Consider the following 22,665-nt stretch of genomic DNA (forward strand, 5'->3'; position numbering starts at 1 on the left):
CTGGGGCGGGTGAAAGCAAAAGGCGTCTCCTTAGTGTTCAGTTCAAACTTTGGGCAAGATACAGGAATCTGTGTCTTTAAAGTGATATGTTTTCAAAATGGAAATCCCCTCTCTAGGAAAAAAAAATTACTTGGTCTTAAGAATGCAAAGAGGCTGGGCATAGTGGCAGGTACCTCTAACCCCAACACTCAGAAGGCAGAAACTATGGGTTTTAAGCCAGCCTGGTCTACATAAGGAGCTCTAGGCCAGTGAAAGCTGAATGGGAAGATTCAGTTGAGATAGAAGGACAAACAGAAAGCAAGCAGAAGCTGCTAGGCGCAGCGCTCCCAGCTGGGTCAAGAGTATCATGAGTTTGAGTCTAGCCCTGAGCACATACTGTTGGTATAATGTTCTTGTGGAATGTATACAATTTACCCTTGTTCAATCAAATGCTGATTTCTCTACCCCACTATCTGGTTTCAATCCGAACTTTGCATTATGATGTTTATTCTAAGGGTCATCTGTCTCAAGTTTGTGTAAACATGCAACCATTTGTTCTCTGTATTTTCAATAAAACAACTAGCCAATGCTGTGCAATGGAGAGAATAGGATAGGACATCCTGGTCCAGAGGGGAGGAGAAGGAAGCGAGTTGGAAGAGTCAGAGAGAAGAGTTCAGGAGGAGAGGTCTTGAAACCATGAGGAGAGATAAACAGGACCTCAGATATGACTAAAAGTAAGTATAAGACAGGAAATCTGAATGGGAGGAAGCTCTGCGGGCTTGGAGGTTTAGGATGGAGTAACTATTGCCCAGCATTGTGCTCTGGGTTAATCAAATAAATCCCAGTCTCTGTGTGGTGATTTGAGTATGCAGCTGTTTAGAAATAACCACAGCTTTACTAAAAGATGAATCAATTACAAATATTAATACTTGACAACAACATACAAATAGACTAACTGCCAAACTCAGAAACAACGAATGCACTGAGCCCCTCTCAGAGCAGAACGGGAGTCTCCAGAGATTCAGAGAAAGTGGACAAAGGCAGTGCTGAGCCCTTCTCAGAGCAGAACAGGAGTCTCCAGAGATTCAGAGAAAGTGGACAAAGGCAGTGCTGAGCCCTTCTCAGAGCAGAACGGGAGTCTCCAGAGATTCAGAGAAAGTGGACAAAGGCAGTGCTGAGCCCTTCTCAGAGCAGAACGGGAGTCTCCAGAGATTCAGAGAAAGTGGACAAAGGCAGTGCTGAGCCCTTCTCAGAGCAGAACGGGAGTCTCCAGAGATTCAGAGAAAGTGGACAAGGGCAGTGCTGAGCCCCTCTCAGAGCAGAACGGGAGTCTCCAGAGATTCAGAGAAAGTGGACAAAGGCAGTGCTGAGCCCTTCTCAGAGCAGAACGGGAGTCTCCAGAGATTCAGAGAAAGTGGACAAGGGCAGTGCTGAGCCCCTCTCAGAGCAGAATGGGAGTCTCCAGAGATTCAGAGAAAGTGGACAAAGGCAGTGCTGAGCCCCTCTCAGAGCAGAACAGGAGTCTCCAGAGATTCAGAGAAAGTGGACAAAGGCAGTGCTGAGCCCCTCTCAGAGCAGAACGGGAGTCTCCAGAGATTCAGAGAATGTGGACAAGGGCAGCATGGGCAGAGTCATGACCTATGAGAGTGTGCAGGCCAGAGACCACTCCCATGCAGCTTTCAGTTGGTCACATGGCAAGCTCTCAGGGTTCTTGTATGTTTCTTGGTGAAAAAGACACCACAGAATGTTTAACTTTTGCTTGAAAAGCTCAGCCACTGGGCTTGGGAGTCACTAGTCAGTGTTGGAGCACATACCAGTGTGTGTGAGCCCAGCACAGAAAAAATTAAAAAAAAAAGTCTGGAAGGGAAAAGCAAATGTTAGCTCCCAGCTGCACTGGCCTGTTGTGCATTGACCTGGAAGCTGCCGTTCAGTTTTGTTCTTCTATCCACCAAGTTCCCAGAAATGCTGTCAGCTTTTGCAAGAGCTCCCTAAGCAGGTAGCCCACATGACGTGGCTTTGCAGGGATAATTTCTCCTTTGAACCAGAGGTGCTCATCCAGATGTCAGGACAGCCCGTGCTGAGATGCCGCGGATGTCAGTTCTAGACGTTTCCTTCTTCCTGTGGGGCAGCTGAGCCATGCAGCCAGGGGCCCAGAGCAAGAGGGAGGTAGAGATGTGTCAAAACCCTGAAAATCTCATCTTGAGACTGGCGGGGGTAAGGGCAGTGCTCTCTCTCTGCTCTGGGCCTTCATGCTGCATGCGGCCTGTGATTCCCAGCTCTGCCATCCTTGAGGTAGTCACATAGCAGGGTGTTTGAGGTTAAAACTTCCTGCTTCCTTATAAGAACATGTCCAGTCAGCGCCTGGAATTCCTCTTCATGCAAATGAGGCATTGCCAGCACCTCAGCCCCAGCCAATGATGTACACTCACCTCAGTAACCCCTCCCCTCCCCCAAGGCTTACATAGCTTTTATCCCCCCCAATAAAGTAGAGCTATTTCACCGAAAGATGAGTTACAGATGGCTGTTTCTCCCTGCACTCATCACCTAGAAAGTTCCTGCTAACCCACCGGCCTGGGTAAGTTTCATTCCCTCCTGTCCATTCCATGCACAGTGGTGTCTGAACAACCCAAGAGCAGAAGCAGACCCTGGGCAGCAGCTGGCAGAACATGAGACTCTTAACCTCATGGCTATGGTTTTGGGCCCCACATTGGGCGCCATTGACTCTGTGTCTGCCGGCTTAGCTTTCTGGGTCTAGAGAAAGAGGCTTTCTTTGCTTTTAACTATGACTAATCTTTTTAGTAAGCTTTCTGAGGAAGTGGCCAAGCCTAGATGGCTCCATTCTGTGACACTAACAGGGTAGTGCCTGGGAGAAGCACCTAGGACAGAAGCCACTGCAGACCATGTCCCAGGAGGTGGGTTCCAGTCGAGAGCTCCACTCAGGAGACGTGGATACTCCAGGATCAGCAAAAGCTGTACAGAACGGCCCAAACTCAGGCTGCAGGACGTGATGTTCTGGCAGTCCCCAAATACTGCTCAGCAGCAGTGTTGCAGTCCACGTGAGGCAACGATCTTGAGGACGTATTGCTAACTCAGGGTCACGTGTTACACTTGGGCTTTCCTTCTTCCTCTGGCCAGGGCTTGGCCTCCTGGGATGGTCTGATGTGCCCTCCAATCAGAAGTTTCTCTCCCAACCTTCCAGAACAGCCTAGGTACCACAGAGCTCCCTGCACTGCTACCATACATGGGGTTTCCTTTTCCTCCCTGGGGCACAGTTAGGATGTCTGTGACCCTACAGCTTGTCTCCTGCTGCTGGCCACTGGTTTAATGGCCAGCCGTGGGGACCATGTGCCTCTTCAGCATCCTGTCTCTATGTGGTACTAGCCCAGGCTTGGCATGCTGCCTTCTACACGCCTGAGGCTGCATTTCCTACAGGTGCTCAGGCAGCATGAAAGCTGCTGACGGATGACGTGGAGTAGCAAGGAGTCGGTGTTCAAGGCGACACCTTGAGCGTGGCAGGTTTTCAGCGAGAGTTATGTCACTACCCTGGCAGGCGTGAAGTGTGCTGAAGAGAAAGCCGTGCACCTTCTCCTTTGGATGGGAGATGATTGAGCAATGGCACCAAAGTGTGCTGGTTATGTTGTTCTCAATTCAACACAGGCTAGAGTCATCCGAAAAGAGGGAACCTTGGCTGGCAAGAGGTGGCCATCACATTGGTATGCAGGCGATGATGATGATGATGATGATGATGATGATGTGTGTGTATTAGTCAAGGTTCTCCAGAGTAAATTTAGAGAATGAATTTCTCTTTCTCTTCCCCCTCCCCACATATGTACATATATATGAACACATCCATGAAGGGGATTTATTAGATTTACTATAGCCTATGGTCCAGCTAATCCAAAAATAGCTGCCTGTGAATGGAAAGTCCAAGAATCCAGTAGTTGCTCAGTCTGTAAGGCTATATGTTTCAGCTGGGCTTCAGTATCCACTGGAATCCTGAGAAGTAAGCTCTAATGCCAGTGAAGGAATGGACTTGCTTGAAAGGGTAAGAGCAAGCAGGCAAACAGAAAGAGCTTCCTCTTTCCTGGTCCTTCAAACAGGCTGCTAGCAGAAGGTATGGCCCAGAATCAAGGCCATCTTCCCTCCTCAATGATCCAGATCAGAAGTGGATCCTACTTCAGAGGCTTGAGTAAAATCCTTCACAGGTGTGTCCAGTCACCAGTTTTGGTTAATTCCAGATGTAGCCAAGTGGACCAGTAAGAACAGCCATCACAGAAGACTAAGCCCACTGGGGTGTGGCTGCCTGTTGCCTAGGCAGGTGATACTGGACGGTATAAGAAAGCAGACTGAACCATGGGGAGCAAGCCAGCCAGCAGCACCCTCCGTGGCCTCTGCTTCAGCTCCTTATCCAGGTTCCTTCCCTGACTTACTGCAGTATGGAGAAAAATCCGGAAGTTGAAAGGAGGAAATAAACCTTTTCCTCTCCAAGCTGCCATAAATGTGATGTTTGTCACAGCGGCAGAAGTAGTGCCCTAAATAGTGCCCAGAGGAACTAACTTTTCGCAGAAGTCTCAGGGAAAGGCTGGAGCTTGCTGTCAGCCAGAGGGTGAACTTCTCTACCAGGGAGAGATTTCCCCCAGTCCTAACAACTGGTCAGCCCACCTTGCAGGAGAGGCTGGAGCTGAGACAATGATGGATGGCCAGGACCACGTCACGACCAGACTGTATAGCTACACACACCTCTTGCTCTCTCTTTAAATGCGAGCCCCTGGTAGAACCCCCAAAATGGGCTTAGGGAGTCACTAGACCTCTTTATTTGTTCCTCTTCCCAGTATGGCGTATTGCTCAAGCGTGGCCAAGCTGCACCTCCTAGGCCCTGACCCTAACGTCAGTAAGCTATTCATCATATGTGGCTCTGCTCCTTCTTCAGAATGGCTTTCAAGGCATGTGCTCAGCCCCTTCCAGGAAATAAATGTTCAAAGCCTTGGAAGTTGCACCCCAGCATCTGATGAGCCCCAGAGCCAGGGTGTCCTCTGCAACCAGCCCCATCTGTGCCAGCTTGCAGGTGGCATCTGAGTGCTACCGGTACCATAGGATAATGTGGAGAAAAAAAAGAGACAGTGTTAACTAGGCCTTATGGGCTGGGGAGAGTACAGCCTCCTGCTTGTTAGAAATTTGTTTCTCATCATTTTCTTCATGAGCCATTAAAGCTACAGTCATAGTGAGCTAGGGTGGAAAGGCAAGGGCAGAGAGAGGAAGAGAGAGAAAAGAATTCCCCTCAGTCTGGAATCCTGAAGCCTCTACCAGCAGCGAAGCGAGAATTCCAGCACAGTCCCCTACTGCTCCCAGCATTTCTCTCTGCAGCACAAACCTGCAGCTTCCCAGGAATCTCGCCAGAAAAACCAGCACAGGGAAAAGACGTATGCTAAGCGCAGCCCCGCTGACTCCTCTGCTCACTCCACCAGACAATAACTTCATGAAGACACTGTCGTGTGTGCGTGGACAACAATGAGGCAGAGCCAAGCGCCCCTGACGTTCTGTCTTAGAGTCTGTGTATACTCAGGAGAAGAAGCTTCTATTTTAGAAGCTTCTGTATTTTATAGAAGTAACAGGCCGTGTCGTCTTAGGGTCGCTGTTGCTGTGAGGAAACACATGACCCAAAGCAGCAGGGTTCACTTCACCTACATGTTCTGGAGCACAGTCCACTGCGGGAGGCCGAGGCAGGACCTGGAGGCAGGAGCTGACGCAGAGGCCGTGGAGGGTGCTGCTTGCTGGCTTGCTCCTCATGTTTGTGTAGTATGCCTGTTTTTCTTTCTAGTCTGAGTCAGGATCCCTATATGTATCTCTGGGTGACCTGTACCTCACTGTGTAGACCAGGCTGGCCTCAAGCTCACAGAGATCCTTCTGCCTCTGCCTCCCAAATGCTGGGATTAAAGGTGTGTGCCACCATGCCCAGCTCAGCCTGATTGACTTAAAACATCAACGCCCTAGCTACTTTTCCTGTGGCTGTGATAAAATACAAAAGCAGCTTAAGGGGGAAGTTTATTCTGGCTCACAGTTGAAGGGTACACAGTCCTCCCAAGTGGCAGGAGCTTGAAGTGGCTGGTCACATCACACACATCCAGTCTAGGACCTCAGCCAGCCCAGCGGGCAGGTCTTCATACCTCAGTTAATGCACACAATCAAGACAGCCCCACGGACATGCCCAGAGGCCTGGGTCCTGGGCCATAACACTAACCGTCACAGTCAGGCCTGTTTGAGGAATGGGATGCTGTGGTTAAGAACAAATAGGCCCCTTGTTTCTGTGGAAAGTAGGAAAAGAATTTAAGCATCAGCAGCAAGGAAATACTCCAGCTACCGAGAGCAGAAGCCATAGCTGCACAGACCCTGACTGATTATAGCAACCACATAGCAGGCTCTGTGAGATCTCTCACACCGACGCTGGCACCTGGACTAGCACTGTCATCACCCAGGTCTTGTTTGCACAGCCATACCGCTGTCACGTGAGTATGACTTCCTGGCCTAGCACTAGTTAGCGAGAGGCACTCTGGTTGTCTGCAAAAATCTCCCACAACATTCCTGAAGCTCTAGTGTAGGGTCACGTTACATGTGGGCACCCGGAGGTCGCACACCCGCCGCCCTTTGCTGAGAGGGGAGAGCTACGAGTACCCAGCTGTTTCACACCAGTGTGCAGCTGCAGAGGGCCCTGGGCAGGGGCCTCGCTTTCTCCGCTCACAGTTTAGAGTTGGGAATGATGCTGCCGGCAGCAGGCGGGTCTTCCATCCACCACCGCAGCCCCGTATGGCCATCCTCAGAGCCGTCTCACAGGAGTTCACACTGTGTCAACCGGACCACCCTGAGCCCCGATAACCCAACCTCAGTGTGCTGTAAGCGTGCTAGGAAACACGCACGGAGACAGCGTGTTCAGGCTTTCTCGGCACTGTGAAGAGAGAAAAGCCTTCTCGCCGTGACCTGTGGCCTTCCAGGTGGCCATGGTGTGTGGAGGGGACATCAGCATGGGAGGAGAGCAAGGCTGCCCCTGAGCCTCCCTCTGGTTCCCACATCAGCTTGCCCCGTGAATGTTGGCGGCTTTAGGCCGTTAGGGCCAGGCCTGGAAGTGAATCCCCACCACATAACCTCTTCACCCCCAAGATCAAATGAAACCTCCGAGGACCCGAAGCTCAAGCCACCATCCTCAGACCTGCCCAGAGGATAACCATGAGAACAGTTCACACGCGAAGGGCTGAGTGTGGAGACACCTCCGCTCCAGGCACTCAACAGTGTGTGCAGTGGTGCCAGAGCTCTGCTCTCACAGAGCTGTGCTTGATAGGGTGTTCCCTTCACACACACACAAACACACACACACTCACACACACACAAGCACATACACAAGCATACCTACATACATACACATGCATAAACAGACATACATTCACACATATACACACACATATGTACACACATGCACACATAAAATGCATGCGCAAGCATCCATACAAATATATGCACACACACAAACAGCCACACTCTTTGCCAAGCTGTGACAAAGTTGCTCGTTGCATCTTGGTAAATGTCCCCTGGAGTGGCACGCGTGCCCGCTCCCTGTTGGAGAGCCTGTCCTAAGTCTCCCACAGACTGTCACCGCACCCCTTCTTCAGGTGCCTACTCAAACGCAGTGCTACCGCTCCTGTGAGCGAGTGAGCTGTTAGGAAGTCACGCCCGTGTTGCCCAGGTAATTCCCAAGTCGAGCAAGGGCTGGGGACAGTGACGGAGGACACATGTCTCCCTGTGATCTCCAGAAACTAGGGATCTGGCAGAAGGACAAGCCCCAGGCCACACCCGGTATTGGAAGTCCTCCAGCAGAGTGGCACATGCGGCACTCTGGAGCCCTTCAGCAGGTTTTGATGGCCATTGCCCTGGTTGTGTGGCCTGGTGTGTGCTCTCCAATGAGGTTGCACGGTCTCAAGGCCTCAAAGAGGAAAGTTTTCACAAGGCAGCCCCAATCCCCCGGGGCACACTCTCTGGCAGTTATCTACAGAGTCTTCATTTAGTGGAGGTCCACCATCTCAGTGATGGAGGAGGGCAGAGCAGGGAAGCAGGCCATCTGCACAGACCACGCCCGGACCTTCCGAGACAGTGCTGTTGAGGCTGGGCGAGGCGGGCGGCACACACTACCCCACACTTCTGAGGCAGGGCATGGACGTTCTCTGCGGTCCACACTGCCTGCTCCTCGCAAGCTTGCAAAACACCTTTTTTTTTTCTCTCTCTCTCTTTTCTTTTCTTTTTTCCCAGGAATGGTGGAGGTCCCGGGAGCAGGAGTCTGAGGCTCGTGATATTAAACACTGAAGGATTTACCAGAAGGAAGCCACGAGAGCTTTCAGAGCCTCATCTGTTCCTCCATCGGCAGAAAGCTTGGCCACAGGCAGAGGCAGGTGAGCTTCGTACTCAGCTGCCACCTCCCTGGGCTTCACGCTGCCTCTGCCAAGGAAAACTGGAAGTCACAGAAGCTGGCAGGAGCTGGAGTCCCCCCTAGAGACAGTCCAGCTTGTGTGGAGGTTGAGGACAGCTGCGGGAGCCGGGTCTTTACCTACGCCGAGTGGGTTCCAGGACTGAAGCCAGGCTGCCGGCTTGGCGGACAGCACCTACCTGTGCCTGCACAGCCAGCTCAGAGCCTGTCCATCCTTGTTTAAGCAATGACGGGGATTGGTCTCCATGGCCCCTGAAGACAGGCATCTGTGCTGTGTGCTCTGAATAAAATGGGCTTGAGCTCAGCGCAGGCGGCCTTTGACACCAGGCCTGGTTTCTCAGGGAAAGTCTGAAGCTCAGCTTCCCAGGCTAGCCTGTGCCAGCCAGCATCCCAGGAGGAGCCCTGAAATGTCCACTCCTGGTGGACCCTGTGGCTGACACTTACACATGCTGTCAGCCGAGAGGAGGAGCAAATGACCTGAACTCAGGCTTCCTCATTTCCTTTCGACTTGGTGAGGGGAGATGCCGGGATTGTGAACGAAGGCTCAGACTGCTCAACACTGGTGCTCCTGGCACCCAGGATCTTGGTGGCTGCTTGGCAGTGTGTCCTCAAGCGTGTTAGGGCGAAGCAGAGGTTGTAGTCCTCACACACATGTCCAACCTTTCATCATTTCAACAGACATCGCCATCCTCCAAGTTCGCATTTGAGAACGGTGCATTCAAGTTACACTAAACAGATCACACACACACATACAACACACACATATTCATACACCATACTCTCAGACACTCACACATACTCACACACACTTATACACACACCACACACAACTACACACACACTCACACACACTCACATACACACCCTGAAGATAGCCTCTTCTCCGATCAGCATGTATCTTGTCTTCACCATTGGGTCCCCTACAGTTCTCATATAGCTTCCTCCTCAAATCCCTGAGGTGGCTGAGAAAGCTCTCAGGTCCAGGCTGTCCCCAGAGGCAGTGAGCTGGGATGGAGCCTCGTGGCCTCCTCAGTGTCCTTCGGTTTCCCTGAAGGGCTGACCCAGGTCACAGTGCCCCTCCAGTGCAGCAAGGCCCGAATGCACCTTCCAGAAACTTCTCAGGAGCTTTTGCAGGGAGAACATGCTCTTGAGAGTCTTGGCTGGGGTTGACAGGAGAGAGGGGCGGGGGTGGGGTGGAGTGGGGTAAGGGTTGGGGGGGATGGGATGGGATGGGATGGGGTGGGAGTTTGGGTGGGGGTAAAGGTGAGGGTGTGATGGGATGGGGTGGCGGTGGGGTGGGCAGAAGCTCAGTCTCAGGCTTGTCTGTTACAGGATGTACAGAATCTTCTATATGAGCTAACTGTGCATTTGCAAATCAAATTTCTTAATTTTACTCTTGGCTTCCACCAGCAAGGCCACTTGGCTTGCCAAGGTCCTGAGAGTGACTGCCCACAGCAGGGCCGTACCAGGGTGATGCCTCACTGGGCAGGAGGTGCTGCCGTCTGTGGCCTCCCCCGAAGCCGGGCAGTCTGCTCCCCTCCTCCGTGTTTCCACACCAAAGTGTTTTGGGCAGTGTGTTAACTAACCCTGTGTTGCTGTGACAGAACACACAATGAAAGCAGTTTAGGGAAGAACGGGCTGTTTTAGCTCAATTTGAGGGTTTTGTCCACTGTGGCAGGAAGCTATGGCTCCAGGAGAATAAGGCTGCTGGTCACATGACATCCACAGTCAGGAAGCTGAGAGAGATGCTGGTGCTGTGCTCTGCTCACTCCCTCCTGGTTATTCAGCCTCCAGACTCACCCCACACACTGGCATCACCCACATTCAGGCAGGTCTTCCTGTCCCGCTAACGGAATCTAGCAACGCTCTCACAGACATGCTCAGAAGTTTGTCTTTTAGGTGAGTCTAGACCCTGTGAGGTTTAGAGTCATTATTAACATCGAAGGCAGCTGCACACGTTCCACCAATGAATTTGAATTTGGGGGGACCTTAGGAGCTAGGACAGTCTCAGAGTTGCAAGGTGGGGTAGGAGGAGGCCACACACTCGCGTGAGTGAGCGAGCAGGTGTGCTCACTCACACACACACACACACACACACAGAACGCACCTCTGTGTCTAGAAGTGGTGAATCCCACGAGTTTGCCTTGGGTTGGAATGGTCACGCTATCTCTCAGGCTGCATCTGTCACTGGGTGGCATGGCCACCAAGCAGCAGAACTAACGGCCTAGCATGCATTCTGGTCAGGGGCCTCTCCTCTGCTCCAGCTACGTGCTGGAGGTTGCATGGTGCAATAGAGCAGCTTTGCTTTGGGCCCAGCTGTCACCCTCGGGCTCACATTCCTCGCCCTGTCAGCAGGTGAGGGAGCTTCTCTATGCTCCGTGGCTCTCTGTGGTGGCCACAGGCCACCTTCTGGCTTCCCAAGTCTCTAACAAGGATTAAATACATTGTAACTCATGCAAAGTCCTCAGAATGCACCCAGGGCAAGCGCCTCCCTGGGTGATCTCCCTTTCAGGTTTTTCTTTCCATCTGCCACAGGGTGGGAAGCTCAGGCGTTGGGGGTGGAGAAGATCCACAAAGGCCTAGAGTGCCTGGGACAGCAGATGGCCCCTTCTTTGCATCCCGAGTCTCATCACCTGGCTGCCTCTGTGGCAGGGCTGTGGGTCACGTGCTTCAAGATGCCCCCTGACAGGCAAGGCTCCCCTCACCAGAACTTTAGTCTAGGAAGCCACAGGCAAGAACCCCAGGAACTCAGAAAATTTCCTAGTCAGAGAGCCATGTCCCTCTGCCTTCCCACTACGCTATCAGGGGAACACGAGAGACCACGGACTGTGGAGCAGAGGTCACAGCTGGATTGCTGTCTACACCAGGCAGTGAGGGCTCTCAGACCGGGAGGAATCCCTGGAGTGAAGACACACATTCCTGACTAGGCTGCTGTGGCTCCCACATAGGGCGGCTTATTTGCATAAGCTCACGAGCTCAGGGACAGCCAGATTGCTAGCGGAACCTTGTTTTGCAGCGTATCTGTGAGACCAGCATTTACACCAGTGGCTGAGCAGTTCAGTGTGGATGGCGGCCATCCAGTCTTTTAAGGACCCTGGACAGAACAGAAGGGGGTGGGAGAGCTGCTTTGAGTTGAGACACCCATCTTCTCCCGGATTTCCTGCCCACAGAAAGCAGAGCTGGGCACCTCTCGGCCTCCACCACCATGTCAGCCAATCCCCCCAGGCATGAGTTAACCCAGCCTGTTAGGAACGCCCCTCTGGAGCCCCCTGACCAGCGCACTCCCCGCTACAGACATGGAGAAGAAAGAGCTGCCTGGCTCAGCCACCCTTGCCGGAGGAGGCCTCCCACCCAGGGATTTGTCCTTCTTGGTTGACACCAGCTCTAGCTGAGGAGAACAGTCTGGAACAGACATCATTCCTGTTCCAGCATGGCTGCTGCCAGAGCCTCAGATCTGGAGCCCAGAGCTGAGGCGCAGAGTCTAAGGGCTTTGCTGCCAGCTCTGTGGAGGAGTCGTAGCTCATGCTGTCGGCTGTCTGTAGCCCAGGCCCTGCCTTTTCTCTCCCTGCACTGGGAGAGAATTTTGCTAAAAATTCATTGACAACGTCCATGCAAGTCGCTATGTGCTCACAGCACAACCCCATGTAGTCAGGGTCTCAGACACCAGCGGTTCTGGGCATGTGCTGCTCATGAGCCCTTTCTCCAGAGCCACAGGGAGGTGACGGACATACTCTGTTTGTATGACAAGCCCGGTGGCACAGGGGAGAACAAGGGGGGTTCCCTGAGCCACTGCAGAGGCAGACCTGGGTCCTCGGCCACCTTTCTCCCTAGCTACAGAGAGGGGCTGGGAGTAACTTCCTGCTCAGCTCCCGAGACCCAGCACCCCTCCACAGCCCGAGGCCCTCCTGCCACTGGCACAGCAGGGCATGGTGAACACGGCCCTCAGCTTCCTGGCAGATGGACAGCATGAGTCAGAGACACTGCGCTCCTCATGCCAAGACCCATCAACGGCCAAGGCTGTAAACAACGGTGACCCTCTGGCAAGCCATCTTGTCCTGCCCAGCTTGCGATGGCTCCTCAGAGAGGCTTGCTGCTGTGTGATGCCAGAATGGCAAGGTCGCTTGGCTGGTGATCTGGGCACAGCTCTGCACCTCCCCTCCCCATCCTTATAGGTGCAGAAGAACAGCTCCGAGGTCAGGAGCTGGTGCTGCAGCTGCAGGACTGTTGGGTGACATAACTGTAGAGAGGGACCCAGAAGCCTCCAGGGGTGTGGACTCCTGGGGGACACCCCAGGGCATCATCGATTTTCAGACGTTCCAAAAGTCAGCAATCATCCTGGCACCGTGGCTGCATCCTGCTGCAGGGGACACAGGAGGGCACTTCAAAGCAGCAAAGGCCAGAGAAAGGGCTGTAGACACTGTCCCAGCTGTGGCTGCTTGCTCAGTGCGTCTTCAGTGGCTGCTTCTGTGTCACGATGACACCGTGAAACTAAGGAGTGGTGATGGGAACCAAAACGTTGACATCTGAAACCTTCCAGAAAAGTACTGTCACCGCACAGAGGAGGAGGCCAACCTGGGCTGGACAGCAGTGGCTTCCAGGAACCTCAGGCAGATCATCCCCACCATGGCCCCAACCTCTTCCTCCCTGTGACGGTGTCTGTGCGACCTCCGGAAGCTGCAGTGGCAGGAGAAAGGATGGTGATTTTCCACATGTTGAACCTTCTTCCTTCTTGTTGGGGTAGGACTTGGGATGGCTTCCCATCTGCTACAAAGGTGGTTATTCTGTAATTGTTTTGTGTGAGTCTGTGTGCTTGCACACGACAGTGCTAGTGCATGTGGGGTCAGAGAGCAGCCTCAGCCATCATTCTCAGGCCCACCACCTTGTTTCTTTGAGGCAGCATCTCTCACTGGTCCCGGGACTCACCCAGCAGGCTGGTGTGGCTGGCCAGTGACAACACCTTCAGGGATCCACCTGTCTTTGCACACACAGTGCTGGGATTATGGCACATTCAGGATGGCACGTTCAGGATGCCATGCTGTGCTTCTCGTTGTGGTTGGAATTTCAACAGAGGTTTTTTTTGTGTAGCTCTGCCTGTCCTTGCTGGCGTCTATCTCAGAGATTTGCCTGCCTCTGCTCCTGAGTTCTGGGAACCAGAGATAAGCTGACCATAAAATCAAGTGTGCCACCATAGCCCAGCTGTGCATGTACACATATATGTATACATACGTGTGGTGGGGGTCAATCGGGTGTTATGTGTACACTAATGCTCAATTCTGGGCTCCAAGAACTGGCTGCAGTCCAGAGGAGGGCATTCTCCTGTGCACTGCTCTTTGCTGTGTAAACTTTGCTCCTCAGTTATCTCTGAATGGTTAATAAAGGCTGGATAGCCTGTAACTGGCCAGAAAAGGAGGAGGTGGGGCTTTGGTTCCCCTCAGGTAGGGACCATAAGGTGGAAGAAGAGAGAGGAGGAAAGGGAGAGGAAGAAGAAAAAAGGAGAGCGAGAATGTGCCTGATGGAGAAGATCCAGCTGAGACAGGATGAATATGGGCGCACATTTCGGGAGTGCGGCCGGAAGTAGACAGACTACCTTAGAGAATCAGTTTAAATCATACCTGCCCCGCTATATGCCCGAGGCTGTTTAAACAAATCAATAGGTCTCTGTCTCGATTATTGGGGAACTAGCTGGGTCATAGGAAAGCCCTTTAGATTTAACAAATACTCAACAGTGTGTATGTATGTATATGTGTATGCACTCATATGTGTGTGCATGTATGAGTGTGCACACACATAGGCACACACACACACTTGCACACACATTTAACATGGTCTCTGGGCATCAAACTCAGGTCCTCATCCTTGCCAGGTAAGGCCTTTCCTGATGGAACCATCCACCAGCCTCAGAGGGCCACATCTTCCCACTGGCTTCGTGTCTCCAATGTCCCCAGCGTGCGCGATGGGAGGTGTCCCAGATTCCGGCTGTGGCACCACTGCTACCATGCTTAGCACACTGGGTCGGAAGCCCGGGCATTTGTGTGCAGGTCACGAGGTGAGCGTGAAGCTTTCCATCGTTTGCTTTTACTCATCAGGGATCCTTTCCAGAAGGGTTGTTTCTTTTTACTTACTTTATTATCACAAAGCATGATAGCTGCCCCTCCCCCCAAGTAACAGCACCCACTTGCAGAGTACCAGGAAGGTGTGTTTCTTATTCTCTCCGTGGTGGCTAAGACAGCTGCCCATGGGAAAAGCGTCAGCCATGCTCTTGTAATGTGTCTACTCAGTGCCCTGAGGACGCCGCATCGGGCTCTGCAGAGGAGAGGATTCACGGTTCATCCTGCCAGCGGCTCAGCAGCGACAGTCAAGAAGGCTTGGCACGTTTTTAAGTGTCACTTCAAACCCTGGATGGAGAGGCCACCACGGTGGGCACTACGCTCAGAAGCCACAAGGAAGAGCGCTTTCTTCCTGGTTGCTGCTTAGAGCAAGGCGAGGAGACAGAGGGGAAGAGAGGCCTGTAAGTGTGTGCAGGACCTCAGCAGCCTCCCTGAAGCCACATTAGGACACAGGTTCCTAAGGCTGACTGCTGCTTGAACTCTTGGAATGGAGAGGAGAAAGCTGGCCGAGCTTCTCCGTAAGCACCGGGCCCTCCCACCCAGGGCACTGAGGAGAGAAGGAAGGATTGCTAGGGAGTGAGGCAGGGTGGGTCAATGACAGGGTTCGGGTAGATGGCGAGGTGAGGGCGGATGGCAGCAGAGCAGCAGTCTCTGCCTGCTCACATCTCAGTGGATCAGGAAGCAGGAGGGCACAAGGAAGTGGAGGCTGTGACCCTCGAAGTCCTGCCCCACAGACTCACTTCCTGAAGTAAGCCTCCACCTCCCAATAGTTCCAGCCTGGCAAGGATGGCACAGGGCTCTCCCGAGCCTGAGGGCCCCACTGAACCTCAGGGTGGTTTAAAACCGAGGTCATGTGAGGCCCAGCGATGCGTCTTCCGCTGCACGCCCGAGAGGCCATAACTCCAGGCAGACCCCAGAAGGCCCCAGTTGGTGTGGCTAACCTGACTCCATGCTCGGAACAGAAAAACAGTTTCTGGAAGAAGCACGCTCAAAGGCAGCCAGTCAGCTTAAAGGTCCACACAGGGGCTTGAGCTAAGCATAATGACTTAGTAAACCCGAGGAAAATTCCTTAGCAGCTCTGGAAAGTTCCTAACTGTTTAGCCAATCCTAAGTCCCCCTACCCCCTGAGTCAACCAATCAGATGAAAGGTTGTCTCACTCTGGAAATGTCCTTTCACTCTGGAAATTGCCTTTAAATGGAATGTGCGTGTTCACTCGTAATCCCATTCTAAGGAATGGTGGCCCCAGCATGCTGGAAAATTTCTGCAGAATAAACACTCCTTGCTTTTGCACACTACTTGAGTCTGGGGTCTCTCTTCAGTGATTCTTGGACCCTAACACTCTCTCGTGTGTTTGGGGTGTGGGGTCTTGCTGTGTACCCTAGGCTGACCTCAAACTTAGGCTCCCCCGTCTCAGTCTCTGAATGCTGGACCGCAGGCTTGTCCCACCATGCTCGGCCAAAAGCATGCTATTTACATCCTGTGTTTGGTGATGTGGGCATCAGGTCAGGTTATTGGACACCAATCGCCTCAGCCACTCCATCTTTGAGATACATCTCCAGCTCATCAGCAAACTGTTGATCTTGCAGTGATTTGCACACCAGGCAAAGCCTCTGTGACAGCTGTCCCAGCCTCAGCTAAGCTGCCCCGGGGATCGTTAACGTGTAAACGGAGTTGCTAACAGCAAAGCACTCCTGTAGGTCTTGATTCATCCTGCTCCTTCGTGCTTTGCTGCACTTTTAACAGCCGTCGGTGTGACTGGCCTGACTGTGGCTTAGAATGTGTCTGTCTGTCTGTCTTTCTCTTTCGCAGGTCAGCTCCCAGGCATCGGGCCAGGCCAGGTCTGTGAGCTTCTGGCAGAGGCCTTGCCCGCTGTTGCTGCTGACGCTGCTTCATCTTAAGACCTAGAGTGAGGACTGTAGGCCGCCTGGTAGAGGTTAGTGTGCCTTAGTGTGCATTAGTGTGCCTTAGGGGTCCCAGGTCCCAGCCACGAAAAGAGAAAAACGTGATGTGTTATAACCTAACTCTTTGCTGCATTTACTTACCTACGTGTGTGCATGCAGTGAGCATGTGTGTGTGCGCACACGTGCGTGCACATGAGTGCACGTGGAGACATATGTCAGAGGACAACTTTCAGGAGTAGGTTCTCTCCTTCCACCATGGGTAACAGGGATGGAACTCAGGCCCCAAACACACTTACTCAAGATAGAAAACAAAGTAGATACTGTTTGTTGTTGTTTGTTTTGAGTTTCTGAGACAAGGTCTGGTTAGTAAGTAGTTCAGGCTGACTTTGAACTCATTATCCTGCTTCAGCCTCCACAGGAAGTGCTAGGCTGCAGGTGTGTGGCAGGACATCCTGCTGAGCCCAGATTTTTACACAGAGAAAGTGATGTCTCCCAAGAGCACCCTTTATCTTACTGTAGGAGACCTTGAGCCGGTGTGCTGGCAGGCACTTGCTGAGTTCGCCCTCTAGTGGATTCTCATTTAGTCCTGGAGATGAGGACTCTGGGAGGACATGGTCCAGGACTGCACTGTCTTCCCCTAATGTCAACTACCTGGGTCAATCAGATTCCTCTGAACTGTCCTTCAAAAACTATGAGGTTTGGACTAGCAAAGGACAACAAGAAAAGGTGGTTTTGCTTGTTCGTAAGAGCTAAGCCACAGGTGAGGATGAAGTGGGCCCACCGGTGGCAAGAGCCTTTCTGTGCCCTCTTGCCAGCTCAGAAACCATGCACATTTATTAAAAAGAAAGCACCAACGCAACTCAGAAAACTGTACATTCTAGCGTGATATGCAGAGCGAGAAGTGACAGGTGCAGAACACGGCCAAGCCCCAGAGTGACCCCTGCACCCCAGGAACCAGTCCTGCTTCTCACACCCAAATTAGCTTCTTTTTCCTCCTTTTGACTTTACGAACACAAGCTTGTACAGAATGTCTTCATGGGAGAGATGGTTCCAGGTTGTTCCAGGCCTATCTAGACCATGCCTTTGCGGACAATGGTGGGCTGGGTTCTTTCCTGTCTCACCGCACAGCAACCTCAGGGTCATGTGGTACAAAGGACAGTCTCCCTGTAACATTGTCTCAGCTCTTAGCAGGAAGCAGTGATGAGGTGTCGGGTAGCCATGAAGTCTGCATTGTCCCTGGTATGTACTTATCCAGAGTAACTGACCCCGTCAATTCATAATCTGTGGATTCTGGGGCACCTTCACCCATTCATGTATCTTGGAGGCAGGGTCTCTCTCAGGCCTGCAGCTTGCTGGTTAGATCAGGTGGCTGGTGAGCAGGGCTTTGAATGTGACTGTGTCTAGTTTGGTTGCTGGGCTCTTTTGATTGTTTTGATAGAGTCTTGCTCTGGAGCGCAGGCTGGCTGTGAACTGTGTGGTCTGCCACAGCTTCCCAGGGCTGTGGTCACAGGGCACACCTAGCCTGGTTTTTCTCTCTTGAAGGCATCTTGAGGGGCATAAACACAAACTTAAAAGCGCCATCCCATGCTCACCTACAGAGACTTGGGTCCCCTGAAGTGCCCAGTGCAGCGCTGACTGAGAGACGGTGTCTGTCCGCTGCTCACATTTTAGCGTGTTTTCAGGTGTGGCTTTGACCACATGGGCTCTCACCTTCCTGGTCCATGAGTGCCAGAGGGACTGGTGAAGGGGTGTGAAGGAACAGCGCTGTTTTACAGACTCGAGATTTAGGCAGTGTGAAGACACGGCTCTCCAGGCTGTCACCTTGTTCCTGAGCTGTCCTAGGACCCTGGCCCAAGGGCAGGTCCACAAAGGGAGTAACGGATGCGTGATCTTGAATACATATTGAAAATGGTTGTTTGAACTGGTAATATTCAGGGAATTCCACGTGCTCAGGTGACGGACTCTTGACTGAACACGCACGGCTGGAACTGTAAGGAGGATCGACGTGGGAGCTGGAATTGGGACTGAGTTTATAGCTGGGGTTCATTCGCACAGCCATGACCCTGGCAGAGGGGAGGCACCAGGGGCCCGGGCTTTGCGCCCTCCTGTGTTGGCGAGCTGGGTCCCAGGAGCCTGCCCAGCTGGGTGCGGCCTCTTGCATTACAGTGTGAACATGGTTGCTGTTGTGCGGGGAACCCTGACTGCCCTGGGCACAGACAGCCTGCATTGTCTGGAATGTGAGTGTGCCGTGGCCTTTGGCAAGGGAGGGGGCACGGTGTGTGTGCCCTGTGCACAGAGCTTTGTGCACAGTGTCACTCACAGATCCCCAGGCCACAGCGATGGCCTGCGATGGAGCGGACAGGCCACGGTCATTGCGAGGAAGACGTGGACAGCCGTGGCACTCGCCCGTGAAAACGTGGCTGTGAGTGTGTGTCACTCTTCTTGTCCCCAGGACCCTGGGCCTGACAGAAGCAGCAGGAGGGGGAGGTCACGCCTCAGCGAGGCGGCAGTGTGCGCCTCACCTTGCCTCTTCTGCCTCCTGGGTTTCATCTGTGAGGCTCAGCGAGGTGGAGGGGGCATCGCTCAGGGGGCGAGGGCTTCCTGTGGCGCTCCTGGGGTCCTGGATCCCATCCCCCAGCATTTCGGAGAATCGGCCTGGGGGTGCACACTGTGGTCCCAGTGCTGGAGGGGGGCAGGAAGACAGGAGTTCAGTCATCCTCAGCCACCTGTGGCCTCCGGGTCCTGTGAGGTAGACACCAACTGTCCCTTTGAACTGTCCTCCATGGGAACCCGAGCAAAGCCCAAGGAGCTTCTGGTTGGAAAGGTGTGTGTGTGTGTGTGTGTGTGTGTGTGTGTGTGTGCGCGCGCATGCTCGGGCTCTGTGCTGCTGGACAGGGCAGTCAGGAGTTCCAGGTGGAGCAGCTGCAGAGAATCACTTTGCCCTTGCACTGTGGCAGAGGGAACCCCACAGTGGCCCCTGCTACCTGGCGGGAGGGAAGCTCTCTGCTCATGCCCCGCCTGGCTGCCAGCTAGTGCAGACACTGGGCACTGGGGTGCCTGCTTGTTCGCTTTTCTCTCTGCAAATGGTTCCTGCTCCCCCCCCCCCCCCCGCTGAGGGCCAGTGAGCTTCCTGGAAGCAGAAGCTTCAGGTTCACTTCAGGTCAACGTGAGCGGGAGAGGAGGGCGCAGGAGATGCTCCCGAGGGTGGGCGGACGAGCAGACTGCCACACACAGACCGGCTGCTACACACACACACACACACACACACACACACACAGACCTGCTGTCACCCCCCCCCCACACACACACACATGGACCGCCCCATGCTTCTGGACTGCTTCACCGAGCAGCTCCATGCTGACACGCGTCTTTGCACAGTTGCTCTGCCCTCCACCCCTCCTCAGGCCGGATCTCTCCAACAATATTTTTTTACCTGCCCTTAACCAAGAAAGCTATTTAAATCCCCACACTTGATGAGAAAATCAAGATAAAAATCACTTTCCTGACATTGTGGCAGCTGAGAAACGTCTGTTTTACCCTTGTTGAAACAAGGCTGCCTGCATGTGTTGCACACAGGAGTGTGCAGACATGTGTGTCCACGTGTGTACCTGTGGAGACCAGAGCTATATGTCCAGCATGTATTTTCTAGAGACAGGTCTTTCCTTTAACCAAAAGCCTCTGTTTTCCCAAAGCTGGGATCACACTACATGGAGCCTTGCTTGACATTTACATGCTGGGGATTTGAACTCGGGTTCCCAGAGTTGCAGAACATAAGGGAGAGAGAGGGAGAGAGAGAGACCGAGACAGAGAGAGACAGACAAGGAAGGAAAGAGAGACGGAGAGAAAGACAGAGACAGAGACAGACAGAGATAGAGAGCTCTACACAGAGAACCGTGTGCAGCCGGTCGGCATGTTGGTGCACCCTCCTGTCCCAGGCGGCACTGTGGCATGGTGCTAGCCGACAGGCCAGCGCCCCGGATTCTCTGGTGTCTGCCTCCCAGTTCGCCGCGGGAACCTCGGTGTTGCAGACACGGGTTGTGTCTGGCTTTTGGGGGCTCAGAACTCGTGTCTCTGTCCTCGTGGGGAAAGCGCAGTCCCCACTCACGCCTCATCCCTATGTTCAGACCAGCTTTGCCCTTTAAAGTTTCCTTTCATAAACAGCAACAAACAAAAAGCCCTGAAGCGCCTCCCATCTCGGAAAGGACCGCGCCTCTCCCGCCTGCTGCTTGGCAACGGGAGGAAGCCGGGCTTGGTGCGCGGAGTCAGCGCCACCTGGTGCCCGCGGGCAAGCTGGGTGACAGTCCAGCTCCTCCAAACCCAGACACAAACTTCACCAGTGACCCCTCCTGCTCCGCTTACGAACATGCTGCTCTCTGCAGAGGTCACCCGCAGTGCTGAGGTACACAGTATTTTCTTCACCTCCCCGAAGCCCACAGTCCTGCTTCACAACGGAAGCTCGCAGACACATCCGTTACCCTCACAGTTAAACCAGCCCTACGGAATGTATGCTGTCCGTCTTCTTATTCATATATTCAAAAGAAAAACAAAACAAACCCAAACTAACAACAAACTTCAGAATTAGCCTTCCACAGAAACTCAAATGTACAATTCTCAAATTTGTTTTCATTCCAAACTTAAGCAAAATTCCGTCTATTTTCATCAGCAAACCAAAACTGAAAAACCAACTGGTTGGAGCTTTCCAGAAGACCCGTAAAATCCACAGAGAGCACGCAGCGGGAGCCTGAACCAGCCCGTGCGGGCGGCAGAGGCTGTGGTCTGCATTTTCCCCAGACGTGTACTCGCAGGATGGGAGCATCTACGGCACAGAACTGGCAAACGAGGAGAAGCAGCCCCTACCCTTCCCTGGAAAGCCAGGCGTTAAACATTCGCCAGGACACACTGGGGTGGTGAAGAGGACCAGGTCTTCGAGGCCTGGTGAGCTGTATCTCACAGGCCATCTCGGACCATCAGCCCAGTCTCCAGCACTCAGGAGGGCCTCACGTCGCAACAGCCTAAGCGGGAGTGGTTGAATATCCCCGTCACTGAGCATCTCTGCAGCCCATGTACCTGAGTGTCTTTAGAGAGCTATATCCTCTCTCATCGACCTTATGTACCTGAGTGTCTTTAGAGAGCTATATCCTCTCTCATCGTCCTTACGTGGATTGGCGCCTTCCTTTTGAGAGAGGATTTCAGCAGGAAAATGGAACGCAGAGGTTCTGCCTCCTGACCACTGCAGGGACCGTCAGTACGTGGGCTACTTTCCCTAGCACACACAGCACGGCATGGTCCACCGTTGTTACAGTTATTTTTCTAAAACTGTGTTTGTTTCTCATCTTCTCTCTTAACCTGGCTGTCGCACAAATAACTGAGACTTTATTTTGTTTAACAATGAGCCTCACAGCACAGCTGAGCAGTCACACTCTGTTCTTAATCCTCTGCACTAATGTGGCTTCTTCCCAGTGTGCATCCAGAGATACTTGCACTTTATGGCTTTCTTTGCTGAGCTCTCTCTCTCTCTCTCTCTCTCTTTCCTGGTCCCTCCTAGGCCTCACCCATGGCGGAATCCTCTACTTCCTCCTCTAACTCCTCCTTTCCTGGTTGGCAGGAAGTCCCGCCCTATTCTCCCCCCCCATTGATTGAATATAAGCTGCTTTTTTGGCACACCAGGGGGCAATTGGGGAGCAGTGTTTATGCAATGTCGAGACAGGAGGTTCTCAGAACAAGGATTGCAAACGGACGTGTGGAGTACAGAAATTGGCATTTGATTTACACAATAACCTTCTGCCTCCACAGTGCTGACGACACTCTTCACAAATGGCGTGGCCAATGGTTGACAACACCCTTTCCCAGTGGCTTAGCTGGTGGGCACTGACACACACACTCTACAGAGGTAGACGGAAGGTGCCTTCCGTGTCTGGGCGGGGTCTGGGGACTCCTCTGAGACATGACCCATCTTCCTTAAAAAGGAAATTCCCACTTACAACTTGCAGTGGTTAATACTGTCAACTTGACAGGATCTGAAATCATGCAGGAGACCAAGCTCTGGGAATGTCTACGAGATGCTCCAGAGTGAGTTAAAGGAGGCAGGAGGGCCCATGTTAGAAGAGGGGGTGTCATGCCATGGGCTGGGGATCTGAAGGGAGTAAGGAGGAGGTGGGCTGAGCAGAGGCTTCACGTTTCTCTGCTTCCTGGTGACAGGCGATATGAGCA

General features: G+C 52.9%; 1 protein-coding gene and 1 long non-coding RNA gene across 2 annotated transcripts in view; one reads left to right on the forward strand and one right to left on the reverse strand.

Annotated features, from left to right (window-relative positions):
- The window catches only part of Slc35f3 (solute carrier family 35 member F3), a 208,337-nt gene that overhangs the window by 88,476 nt on the left and 97,196 nt on the right, over positions 1-22,665 (reverse strand). The gene's annotated exons all lie outside the window — the stretch shown is intronic.
- LOC132656781 (uncharacterized) lies at positions 9,730-15,849 on the forward strand. The gene is made up of 2 exons (XR_009594480.1): positions 9,730-14,492; positions 14,725-15,849. It is a non-coding gene; the product is annotated as an uncharacterized LOC132656781 (long non-coding RNA).

The sequence above is a fragment of the Meriones unguiculatus genome, chromosome 10 (genome assembly GCF_030254825.1).
Source record: "Meriones unguiculatus strain TT.TT164.6M chromosome 10, Bangor_MerUng_6.1, whole genome shotgun sequence".
Classification (NCBI taxonomy): Eukaryota; Metazoa; Chordata; class Mammalia; order Rodentia; family Muridae; genus Meriones; species Meriones unguiculatus.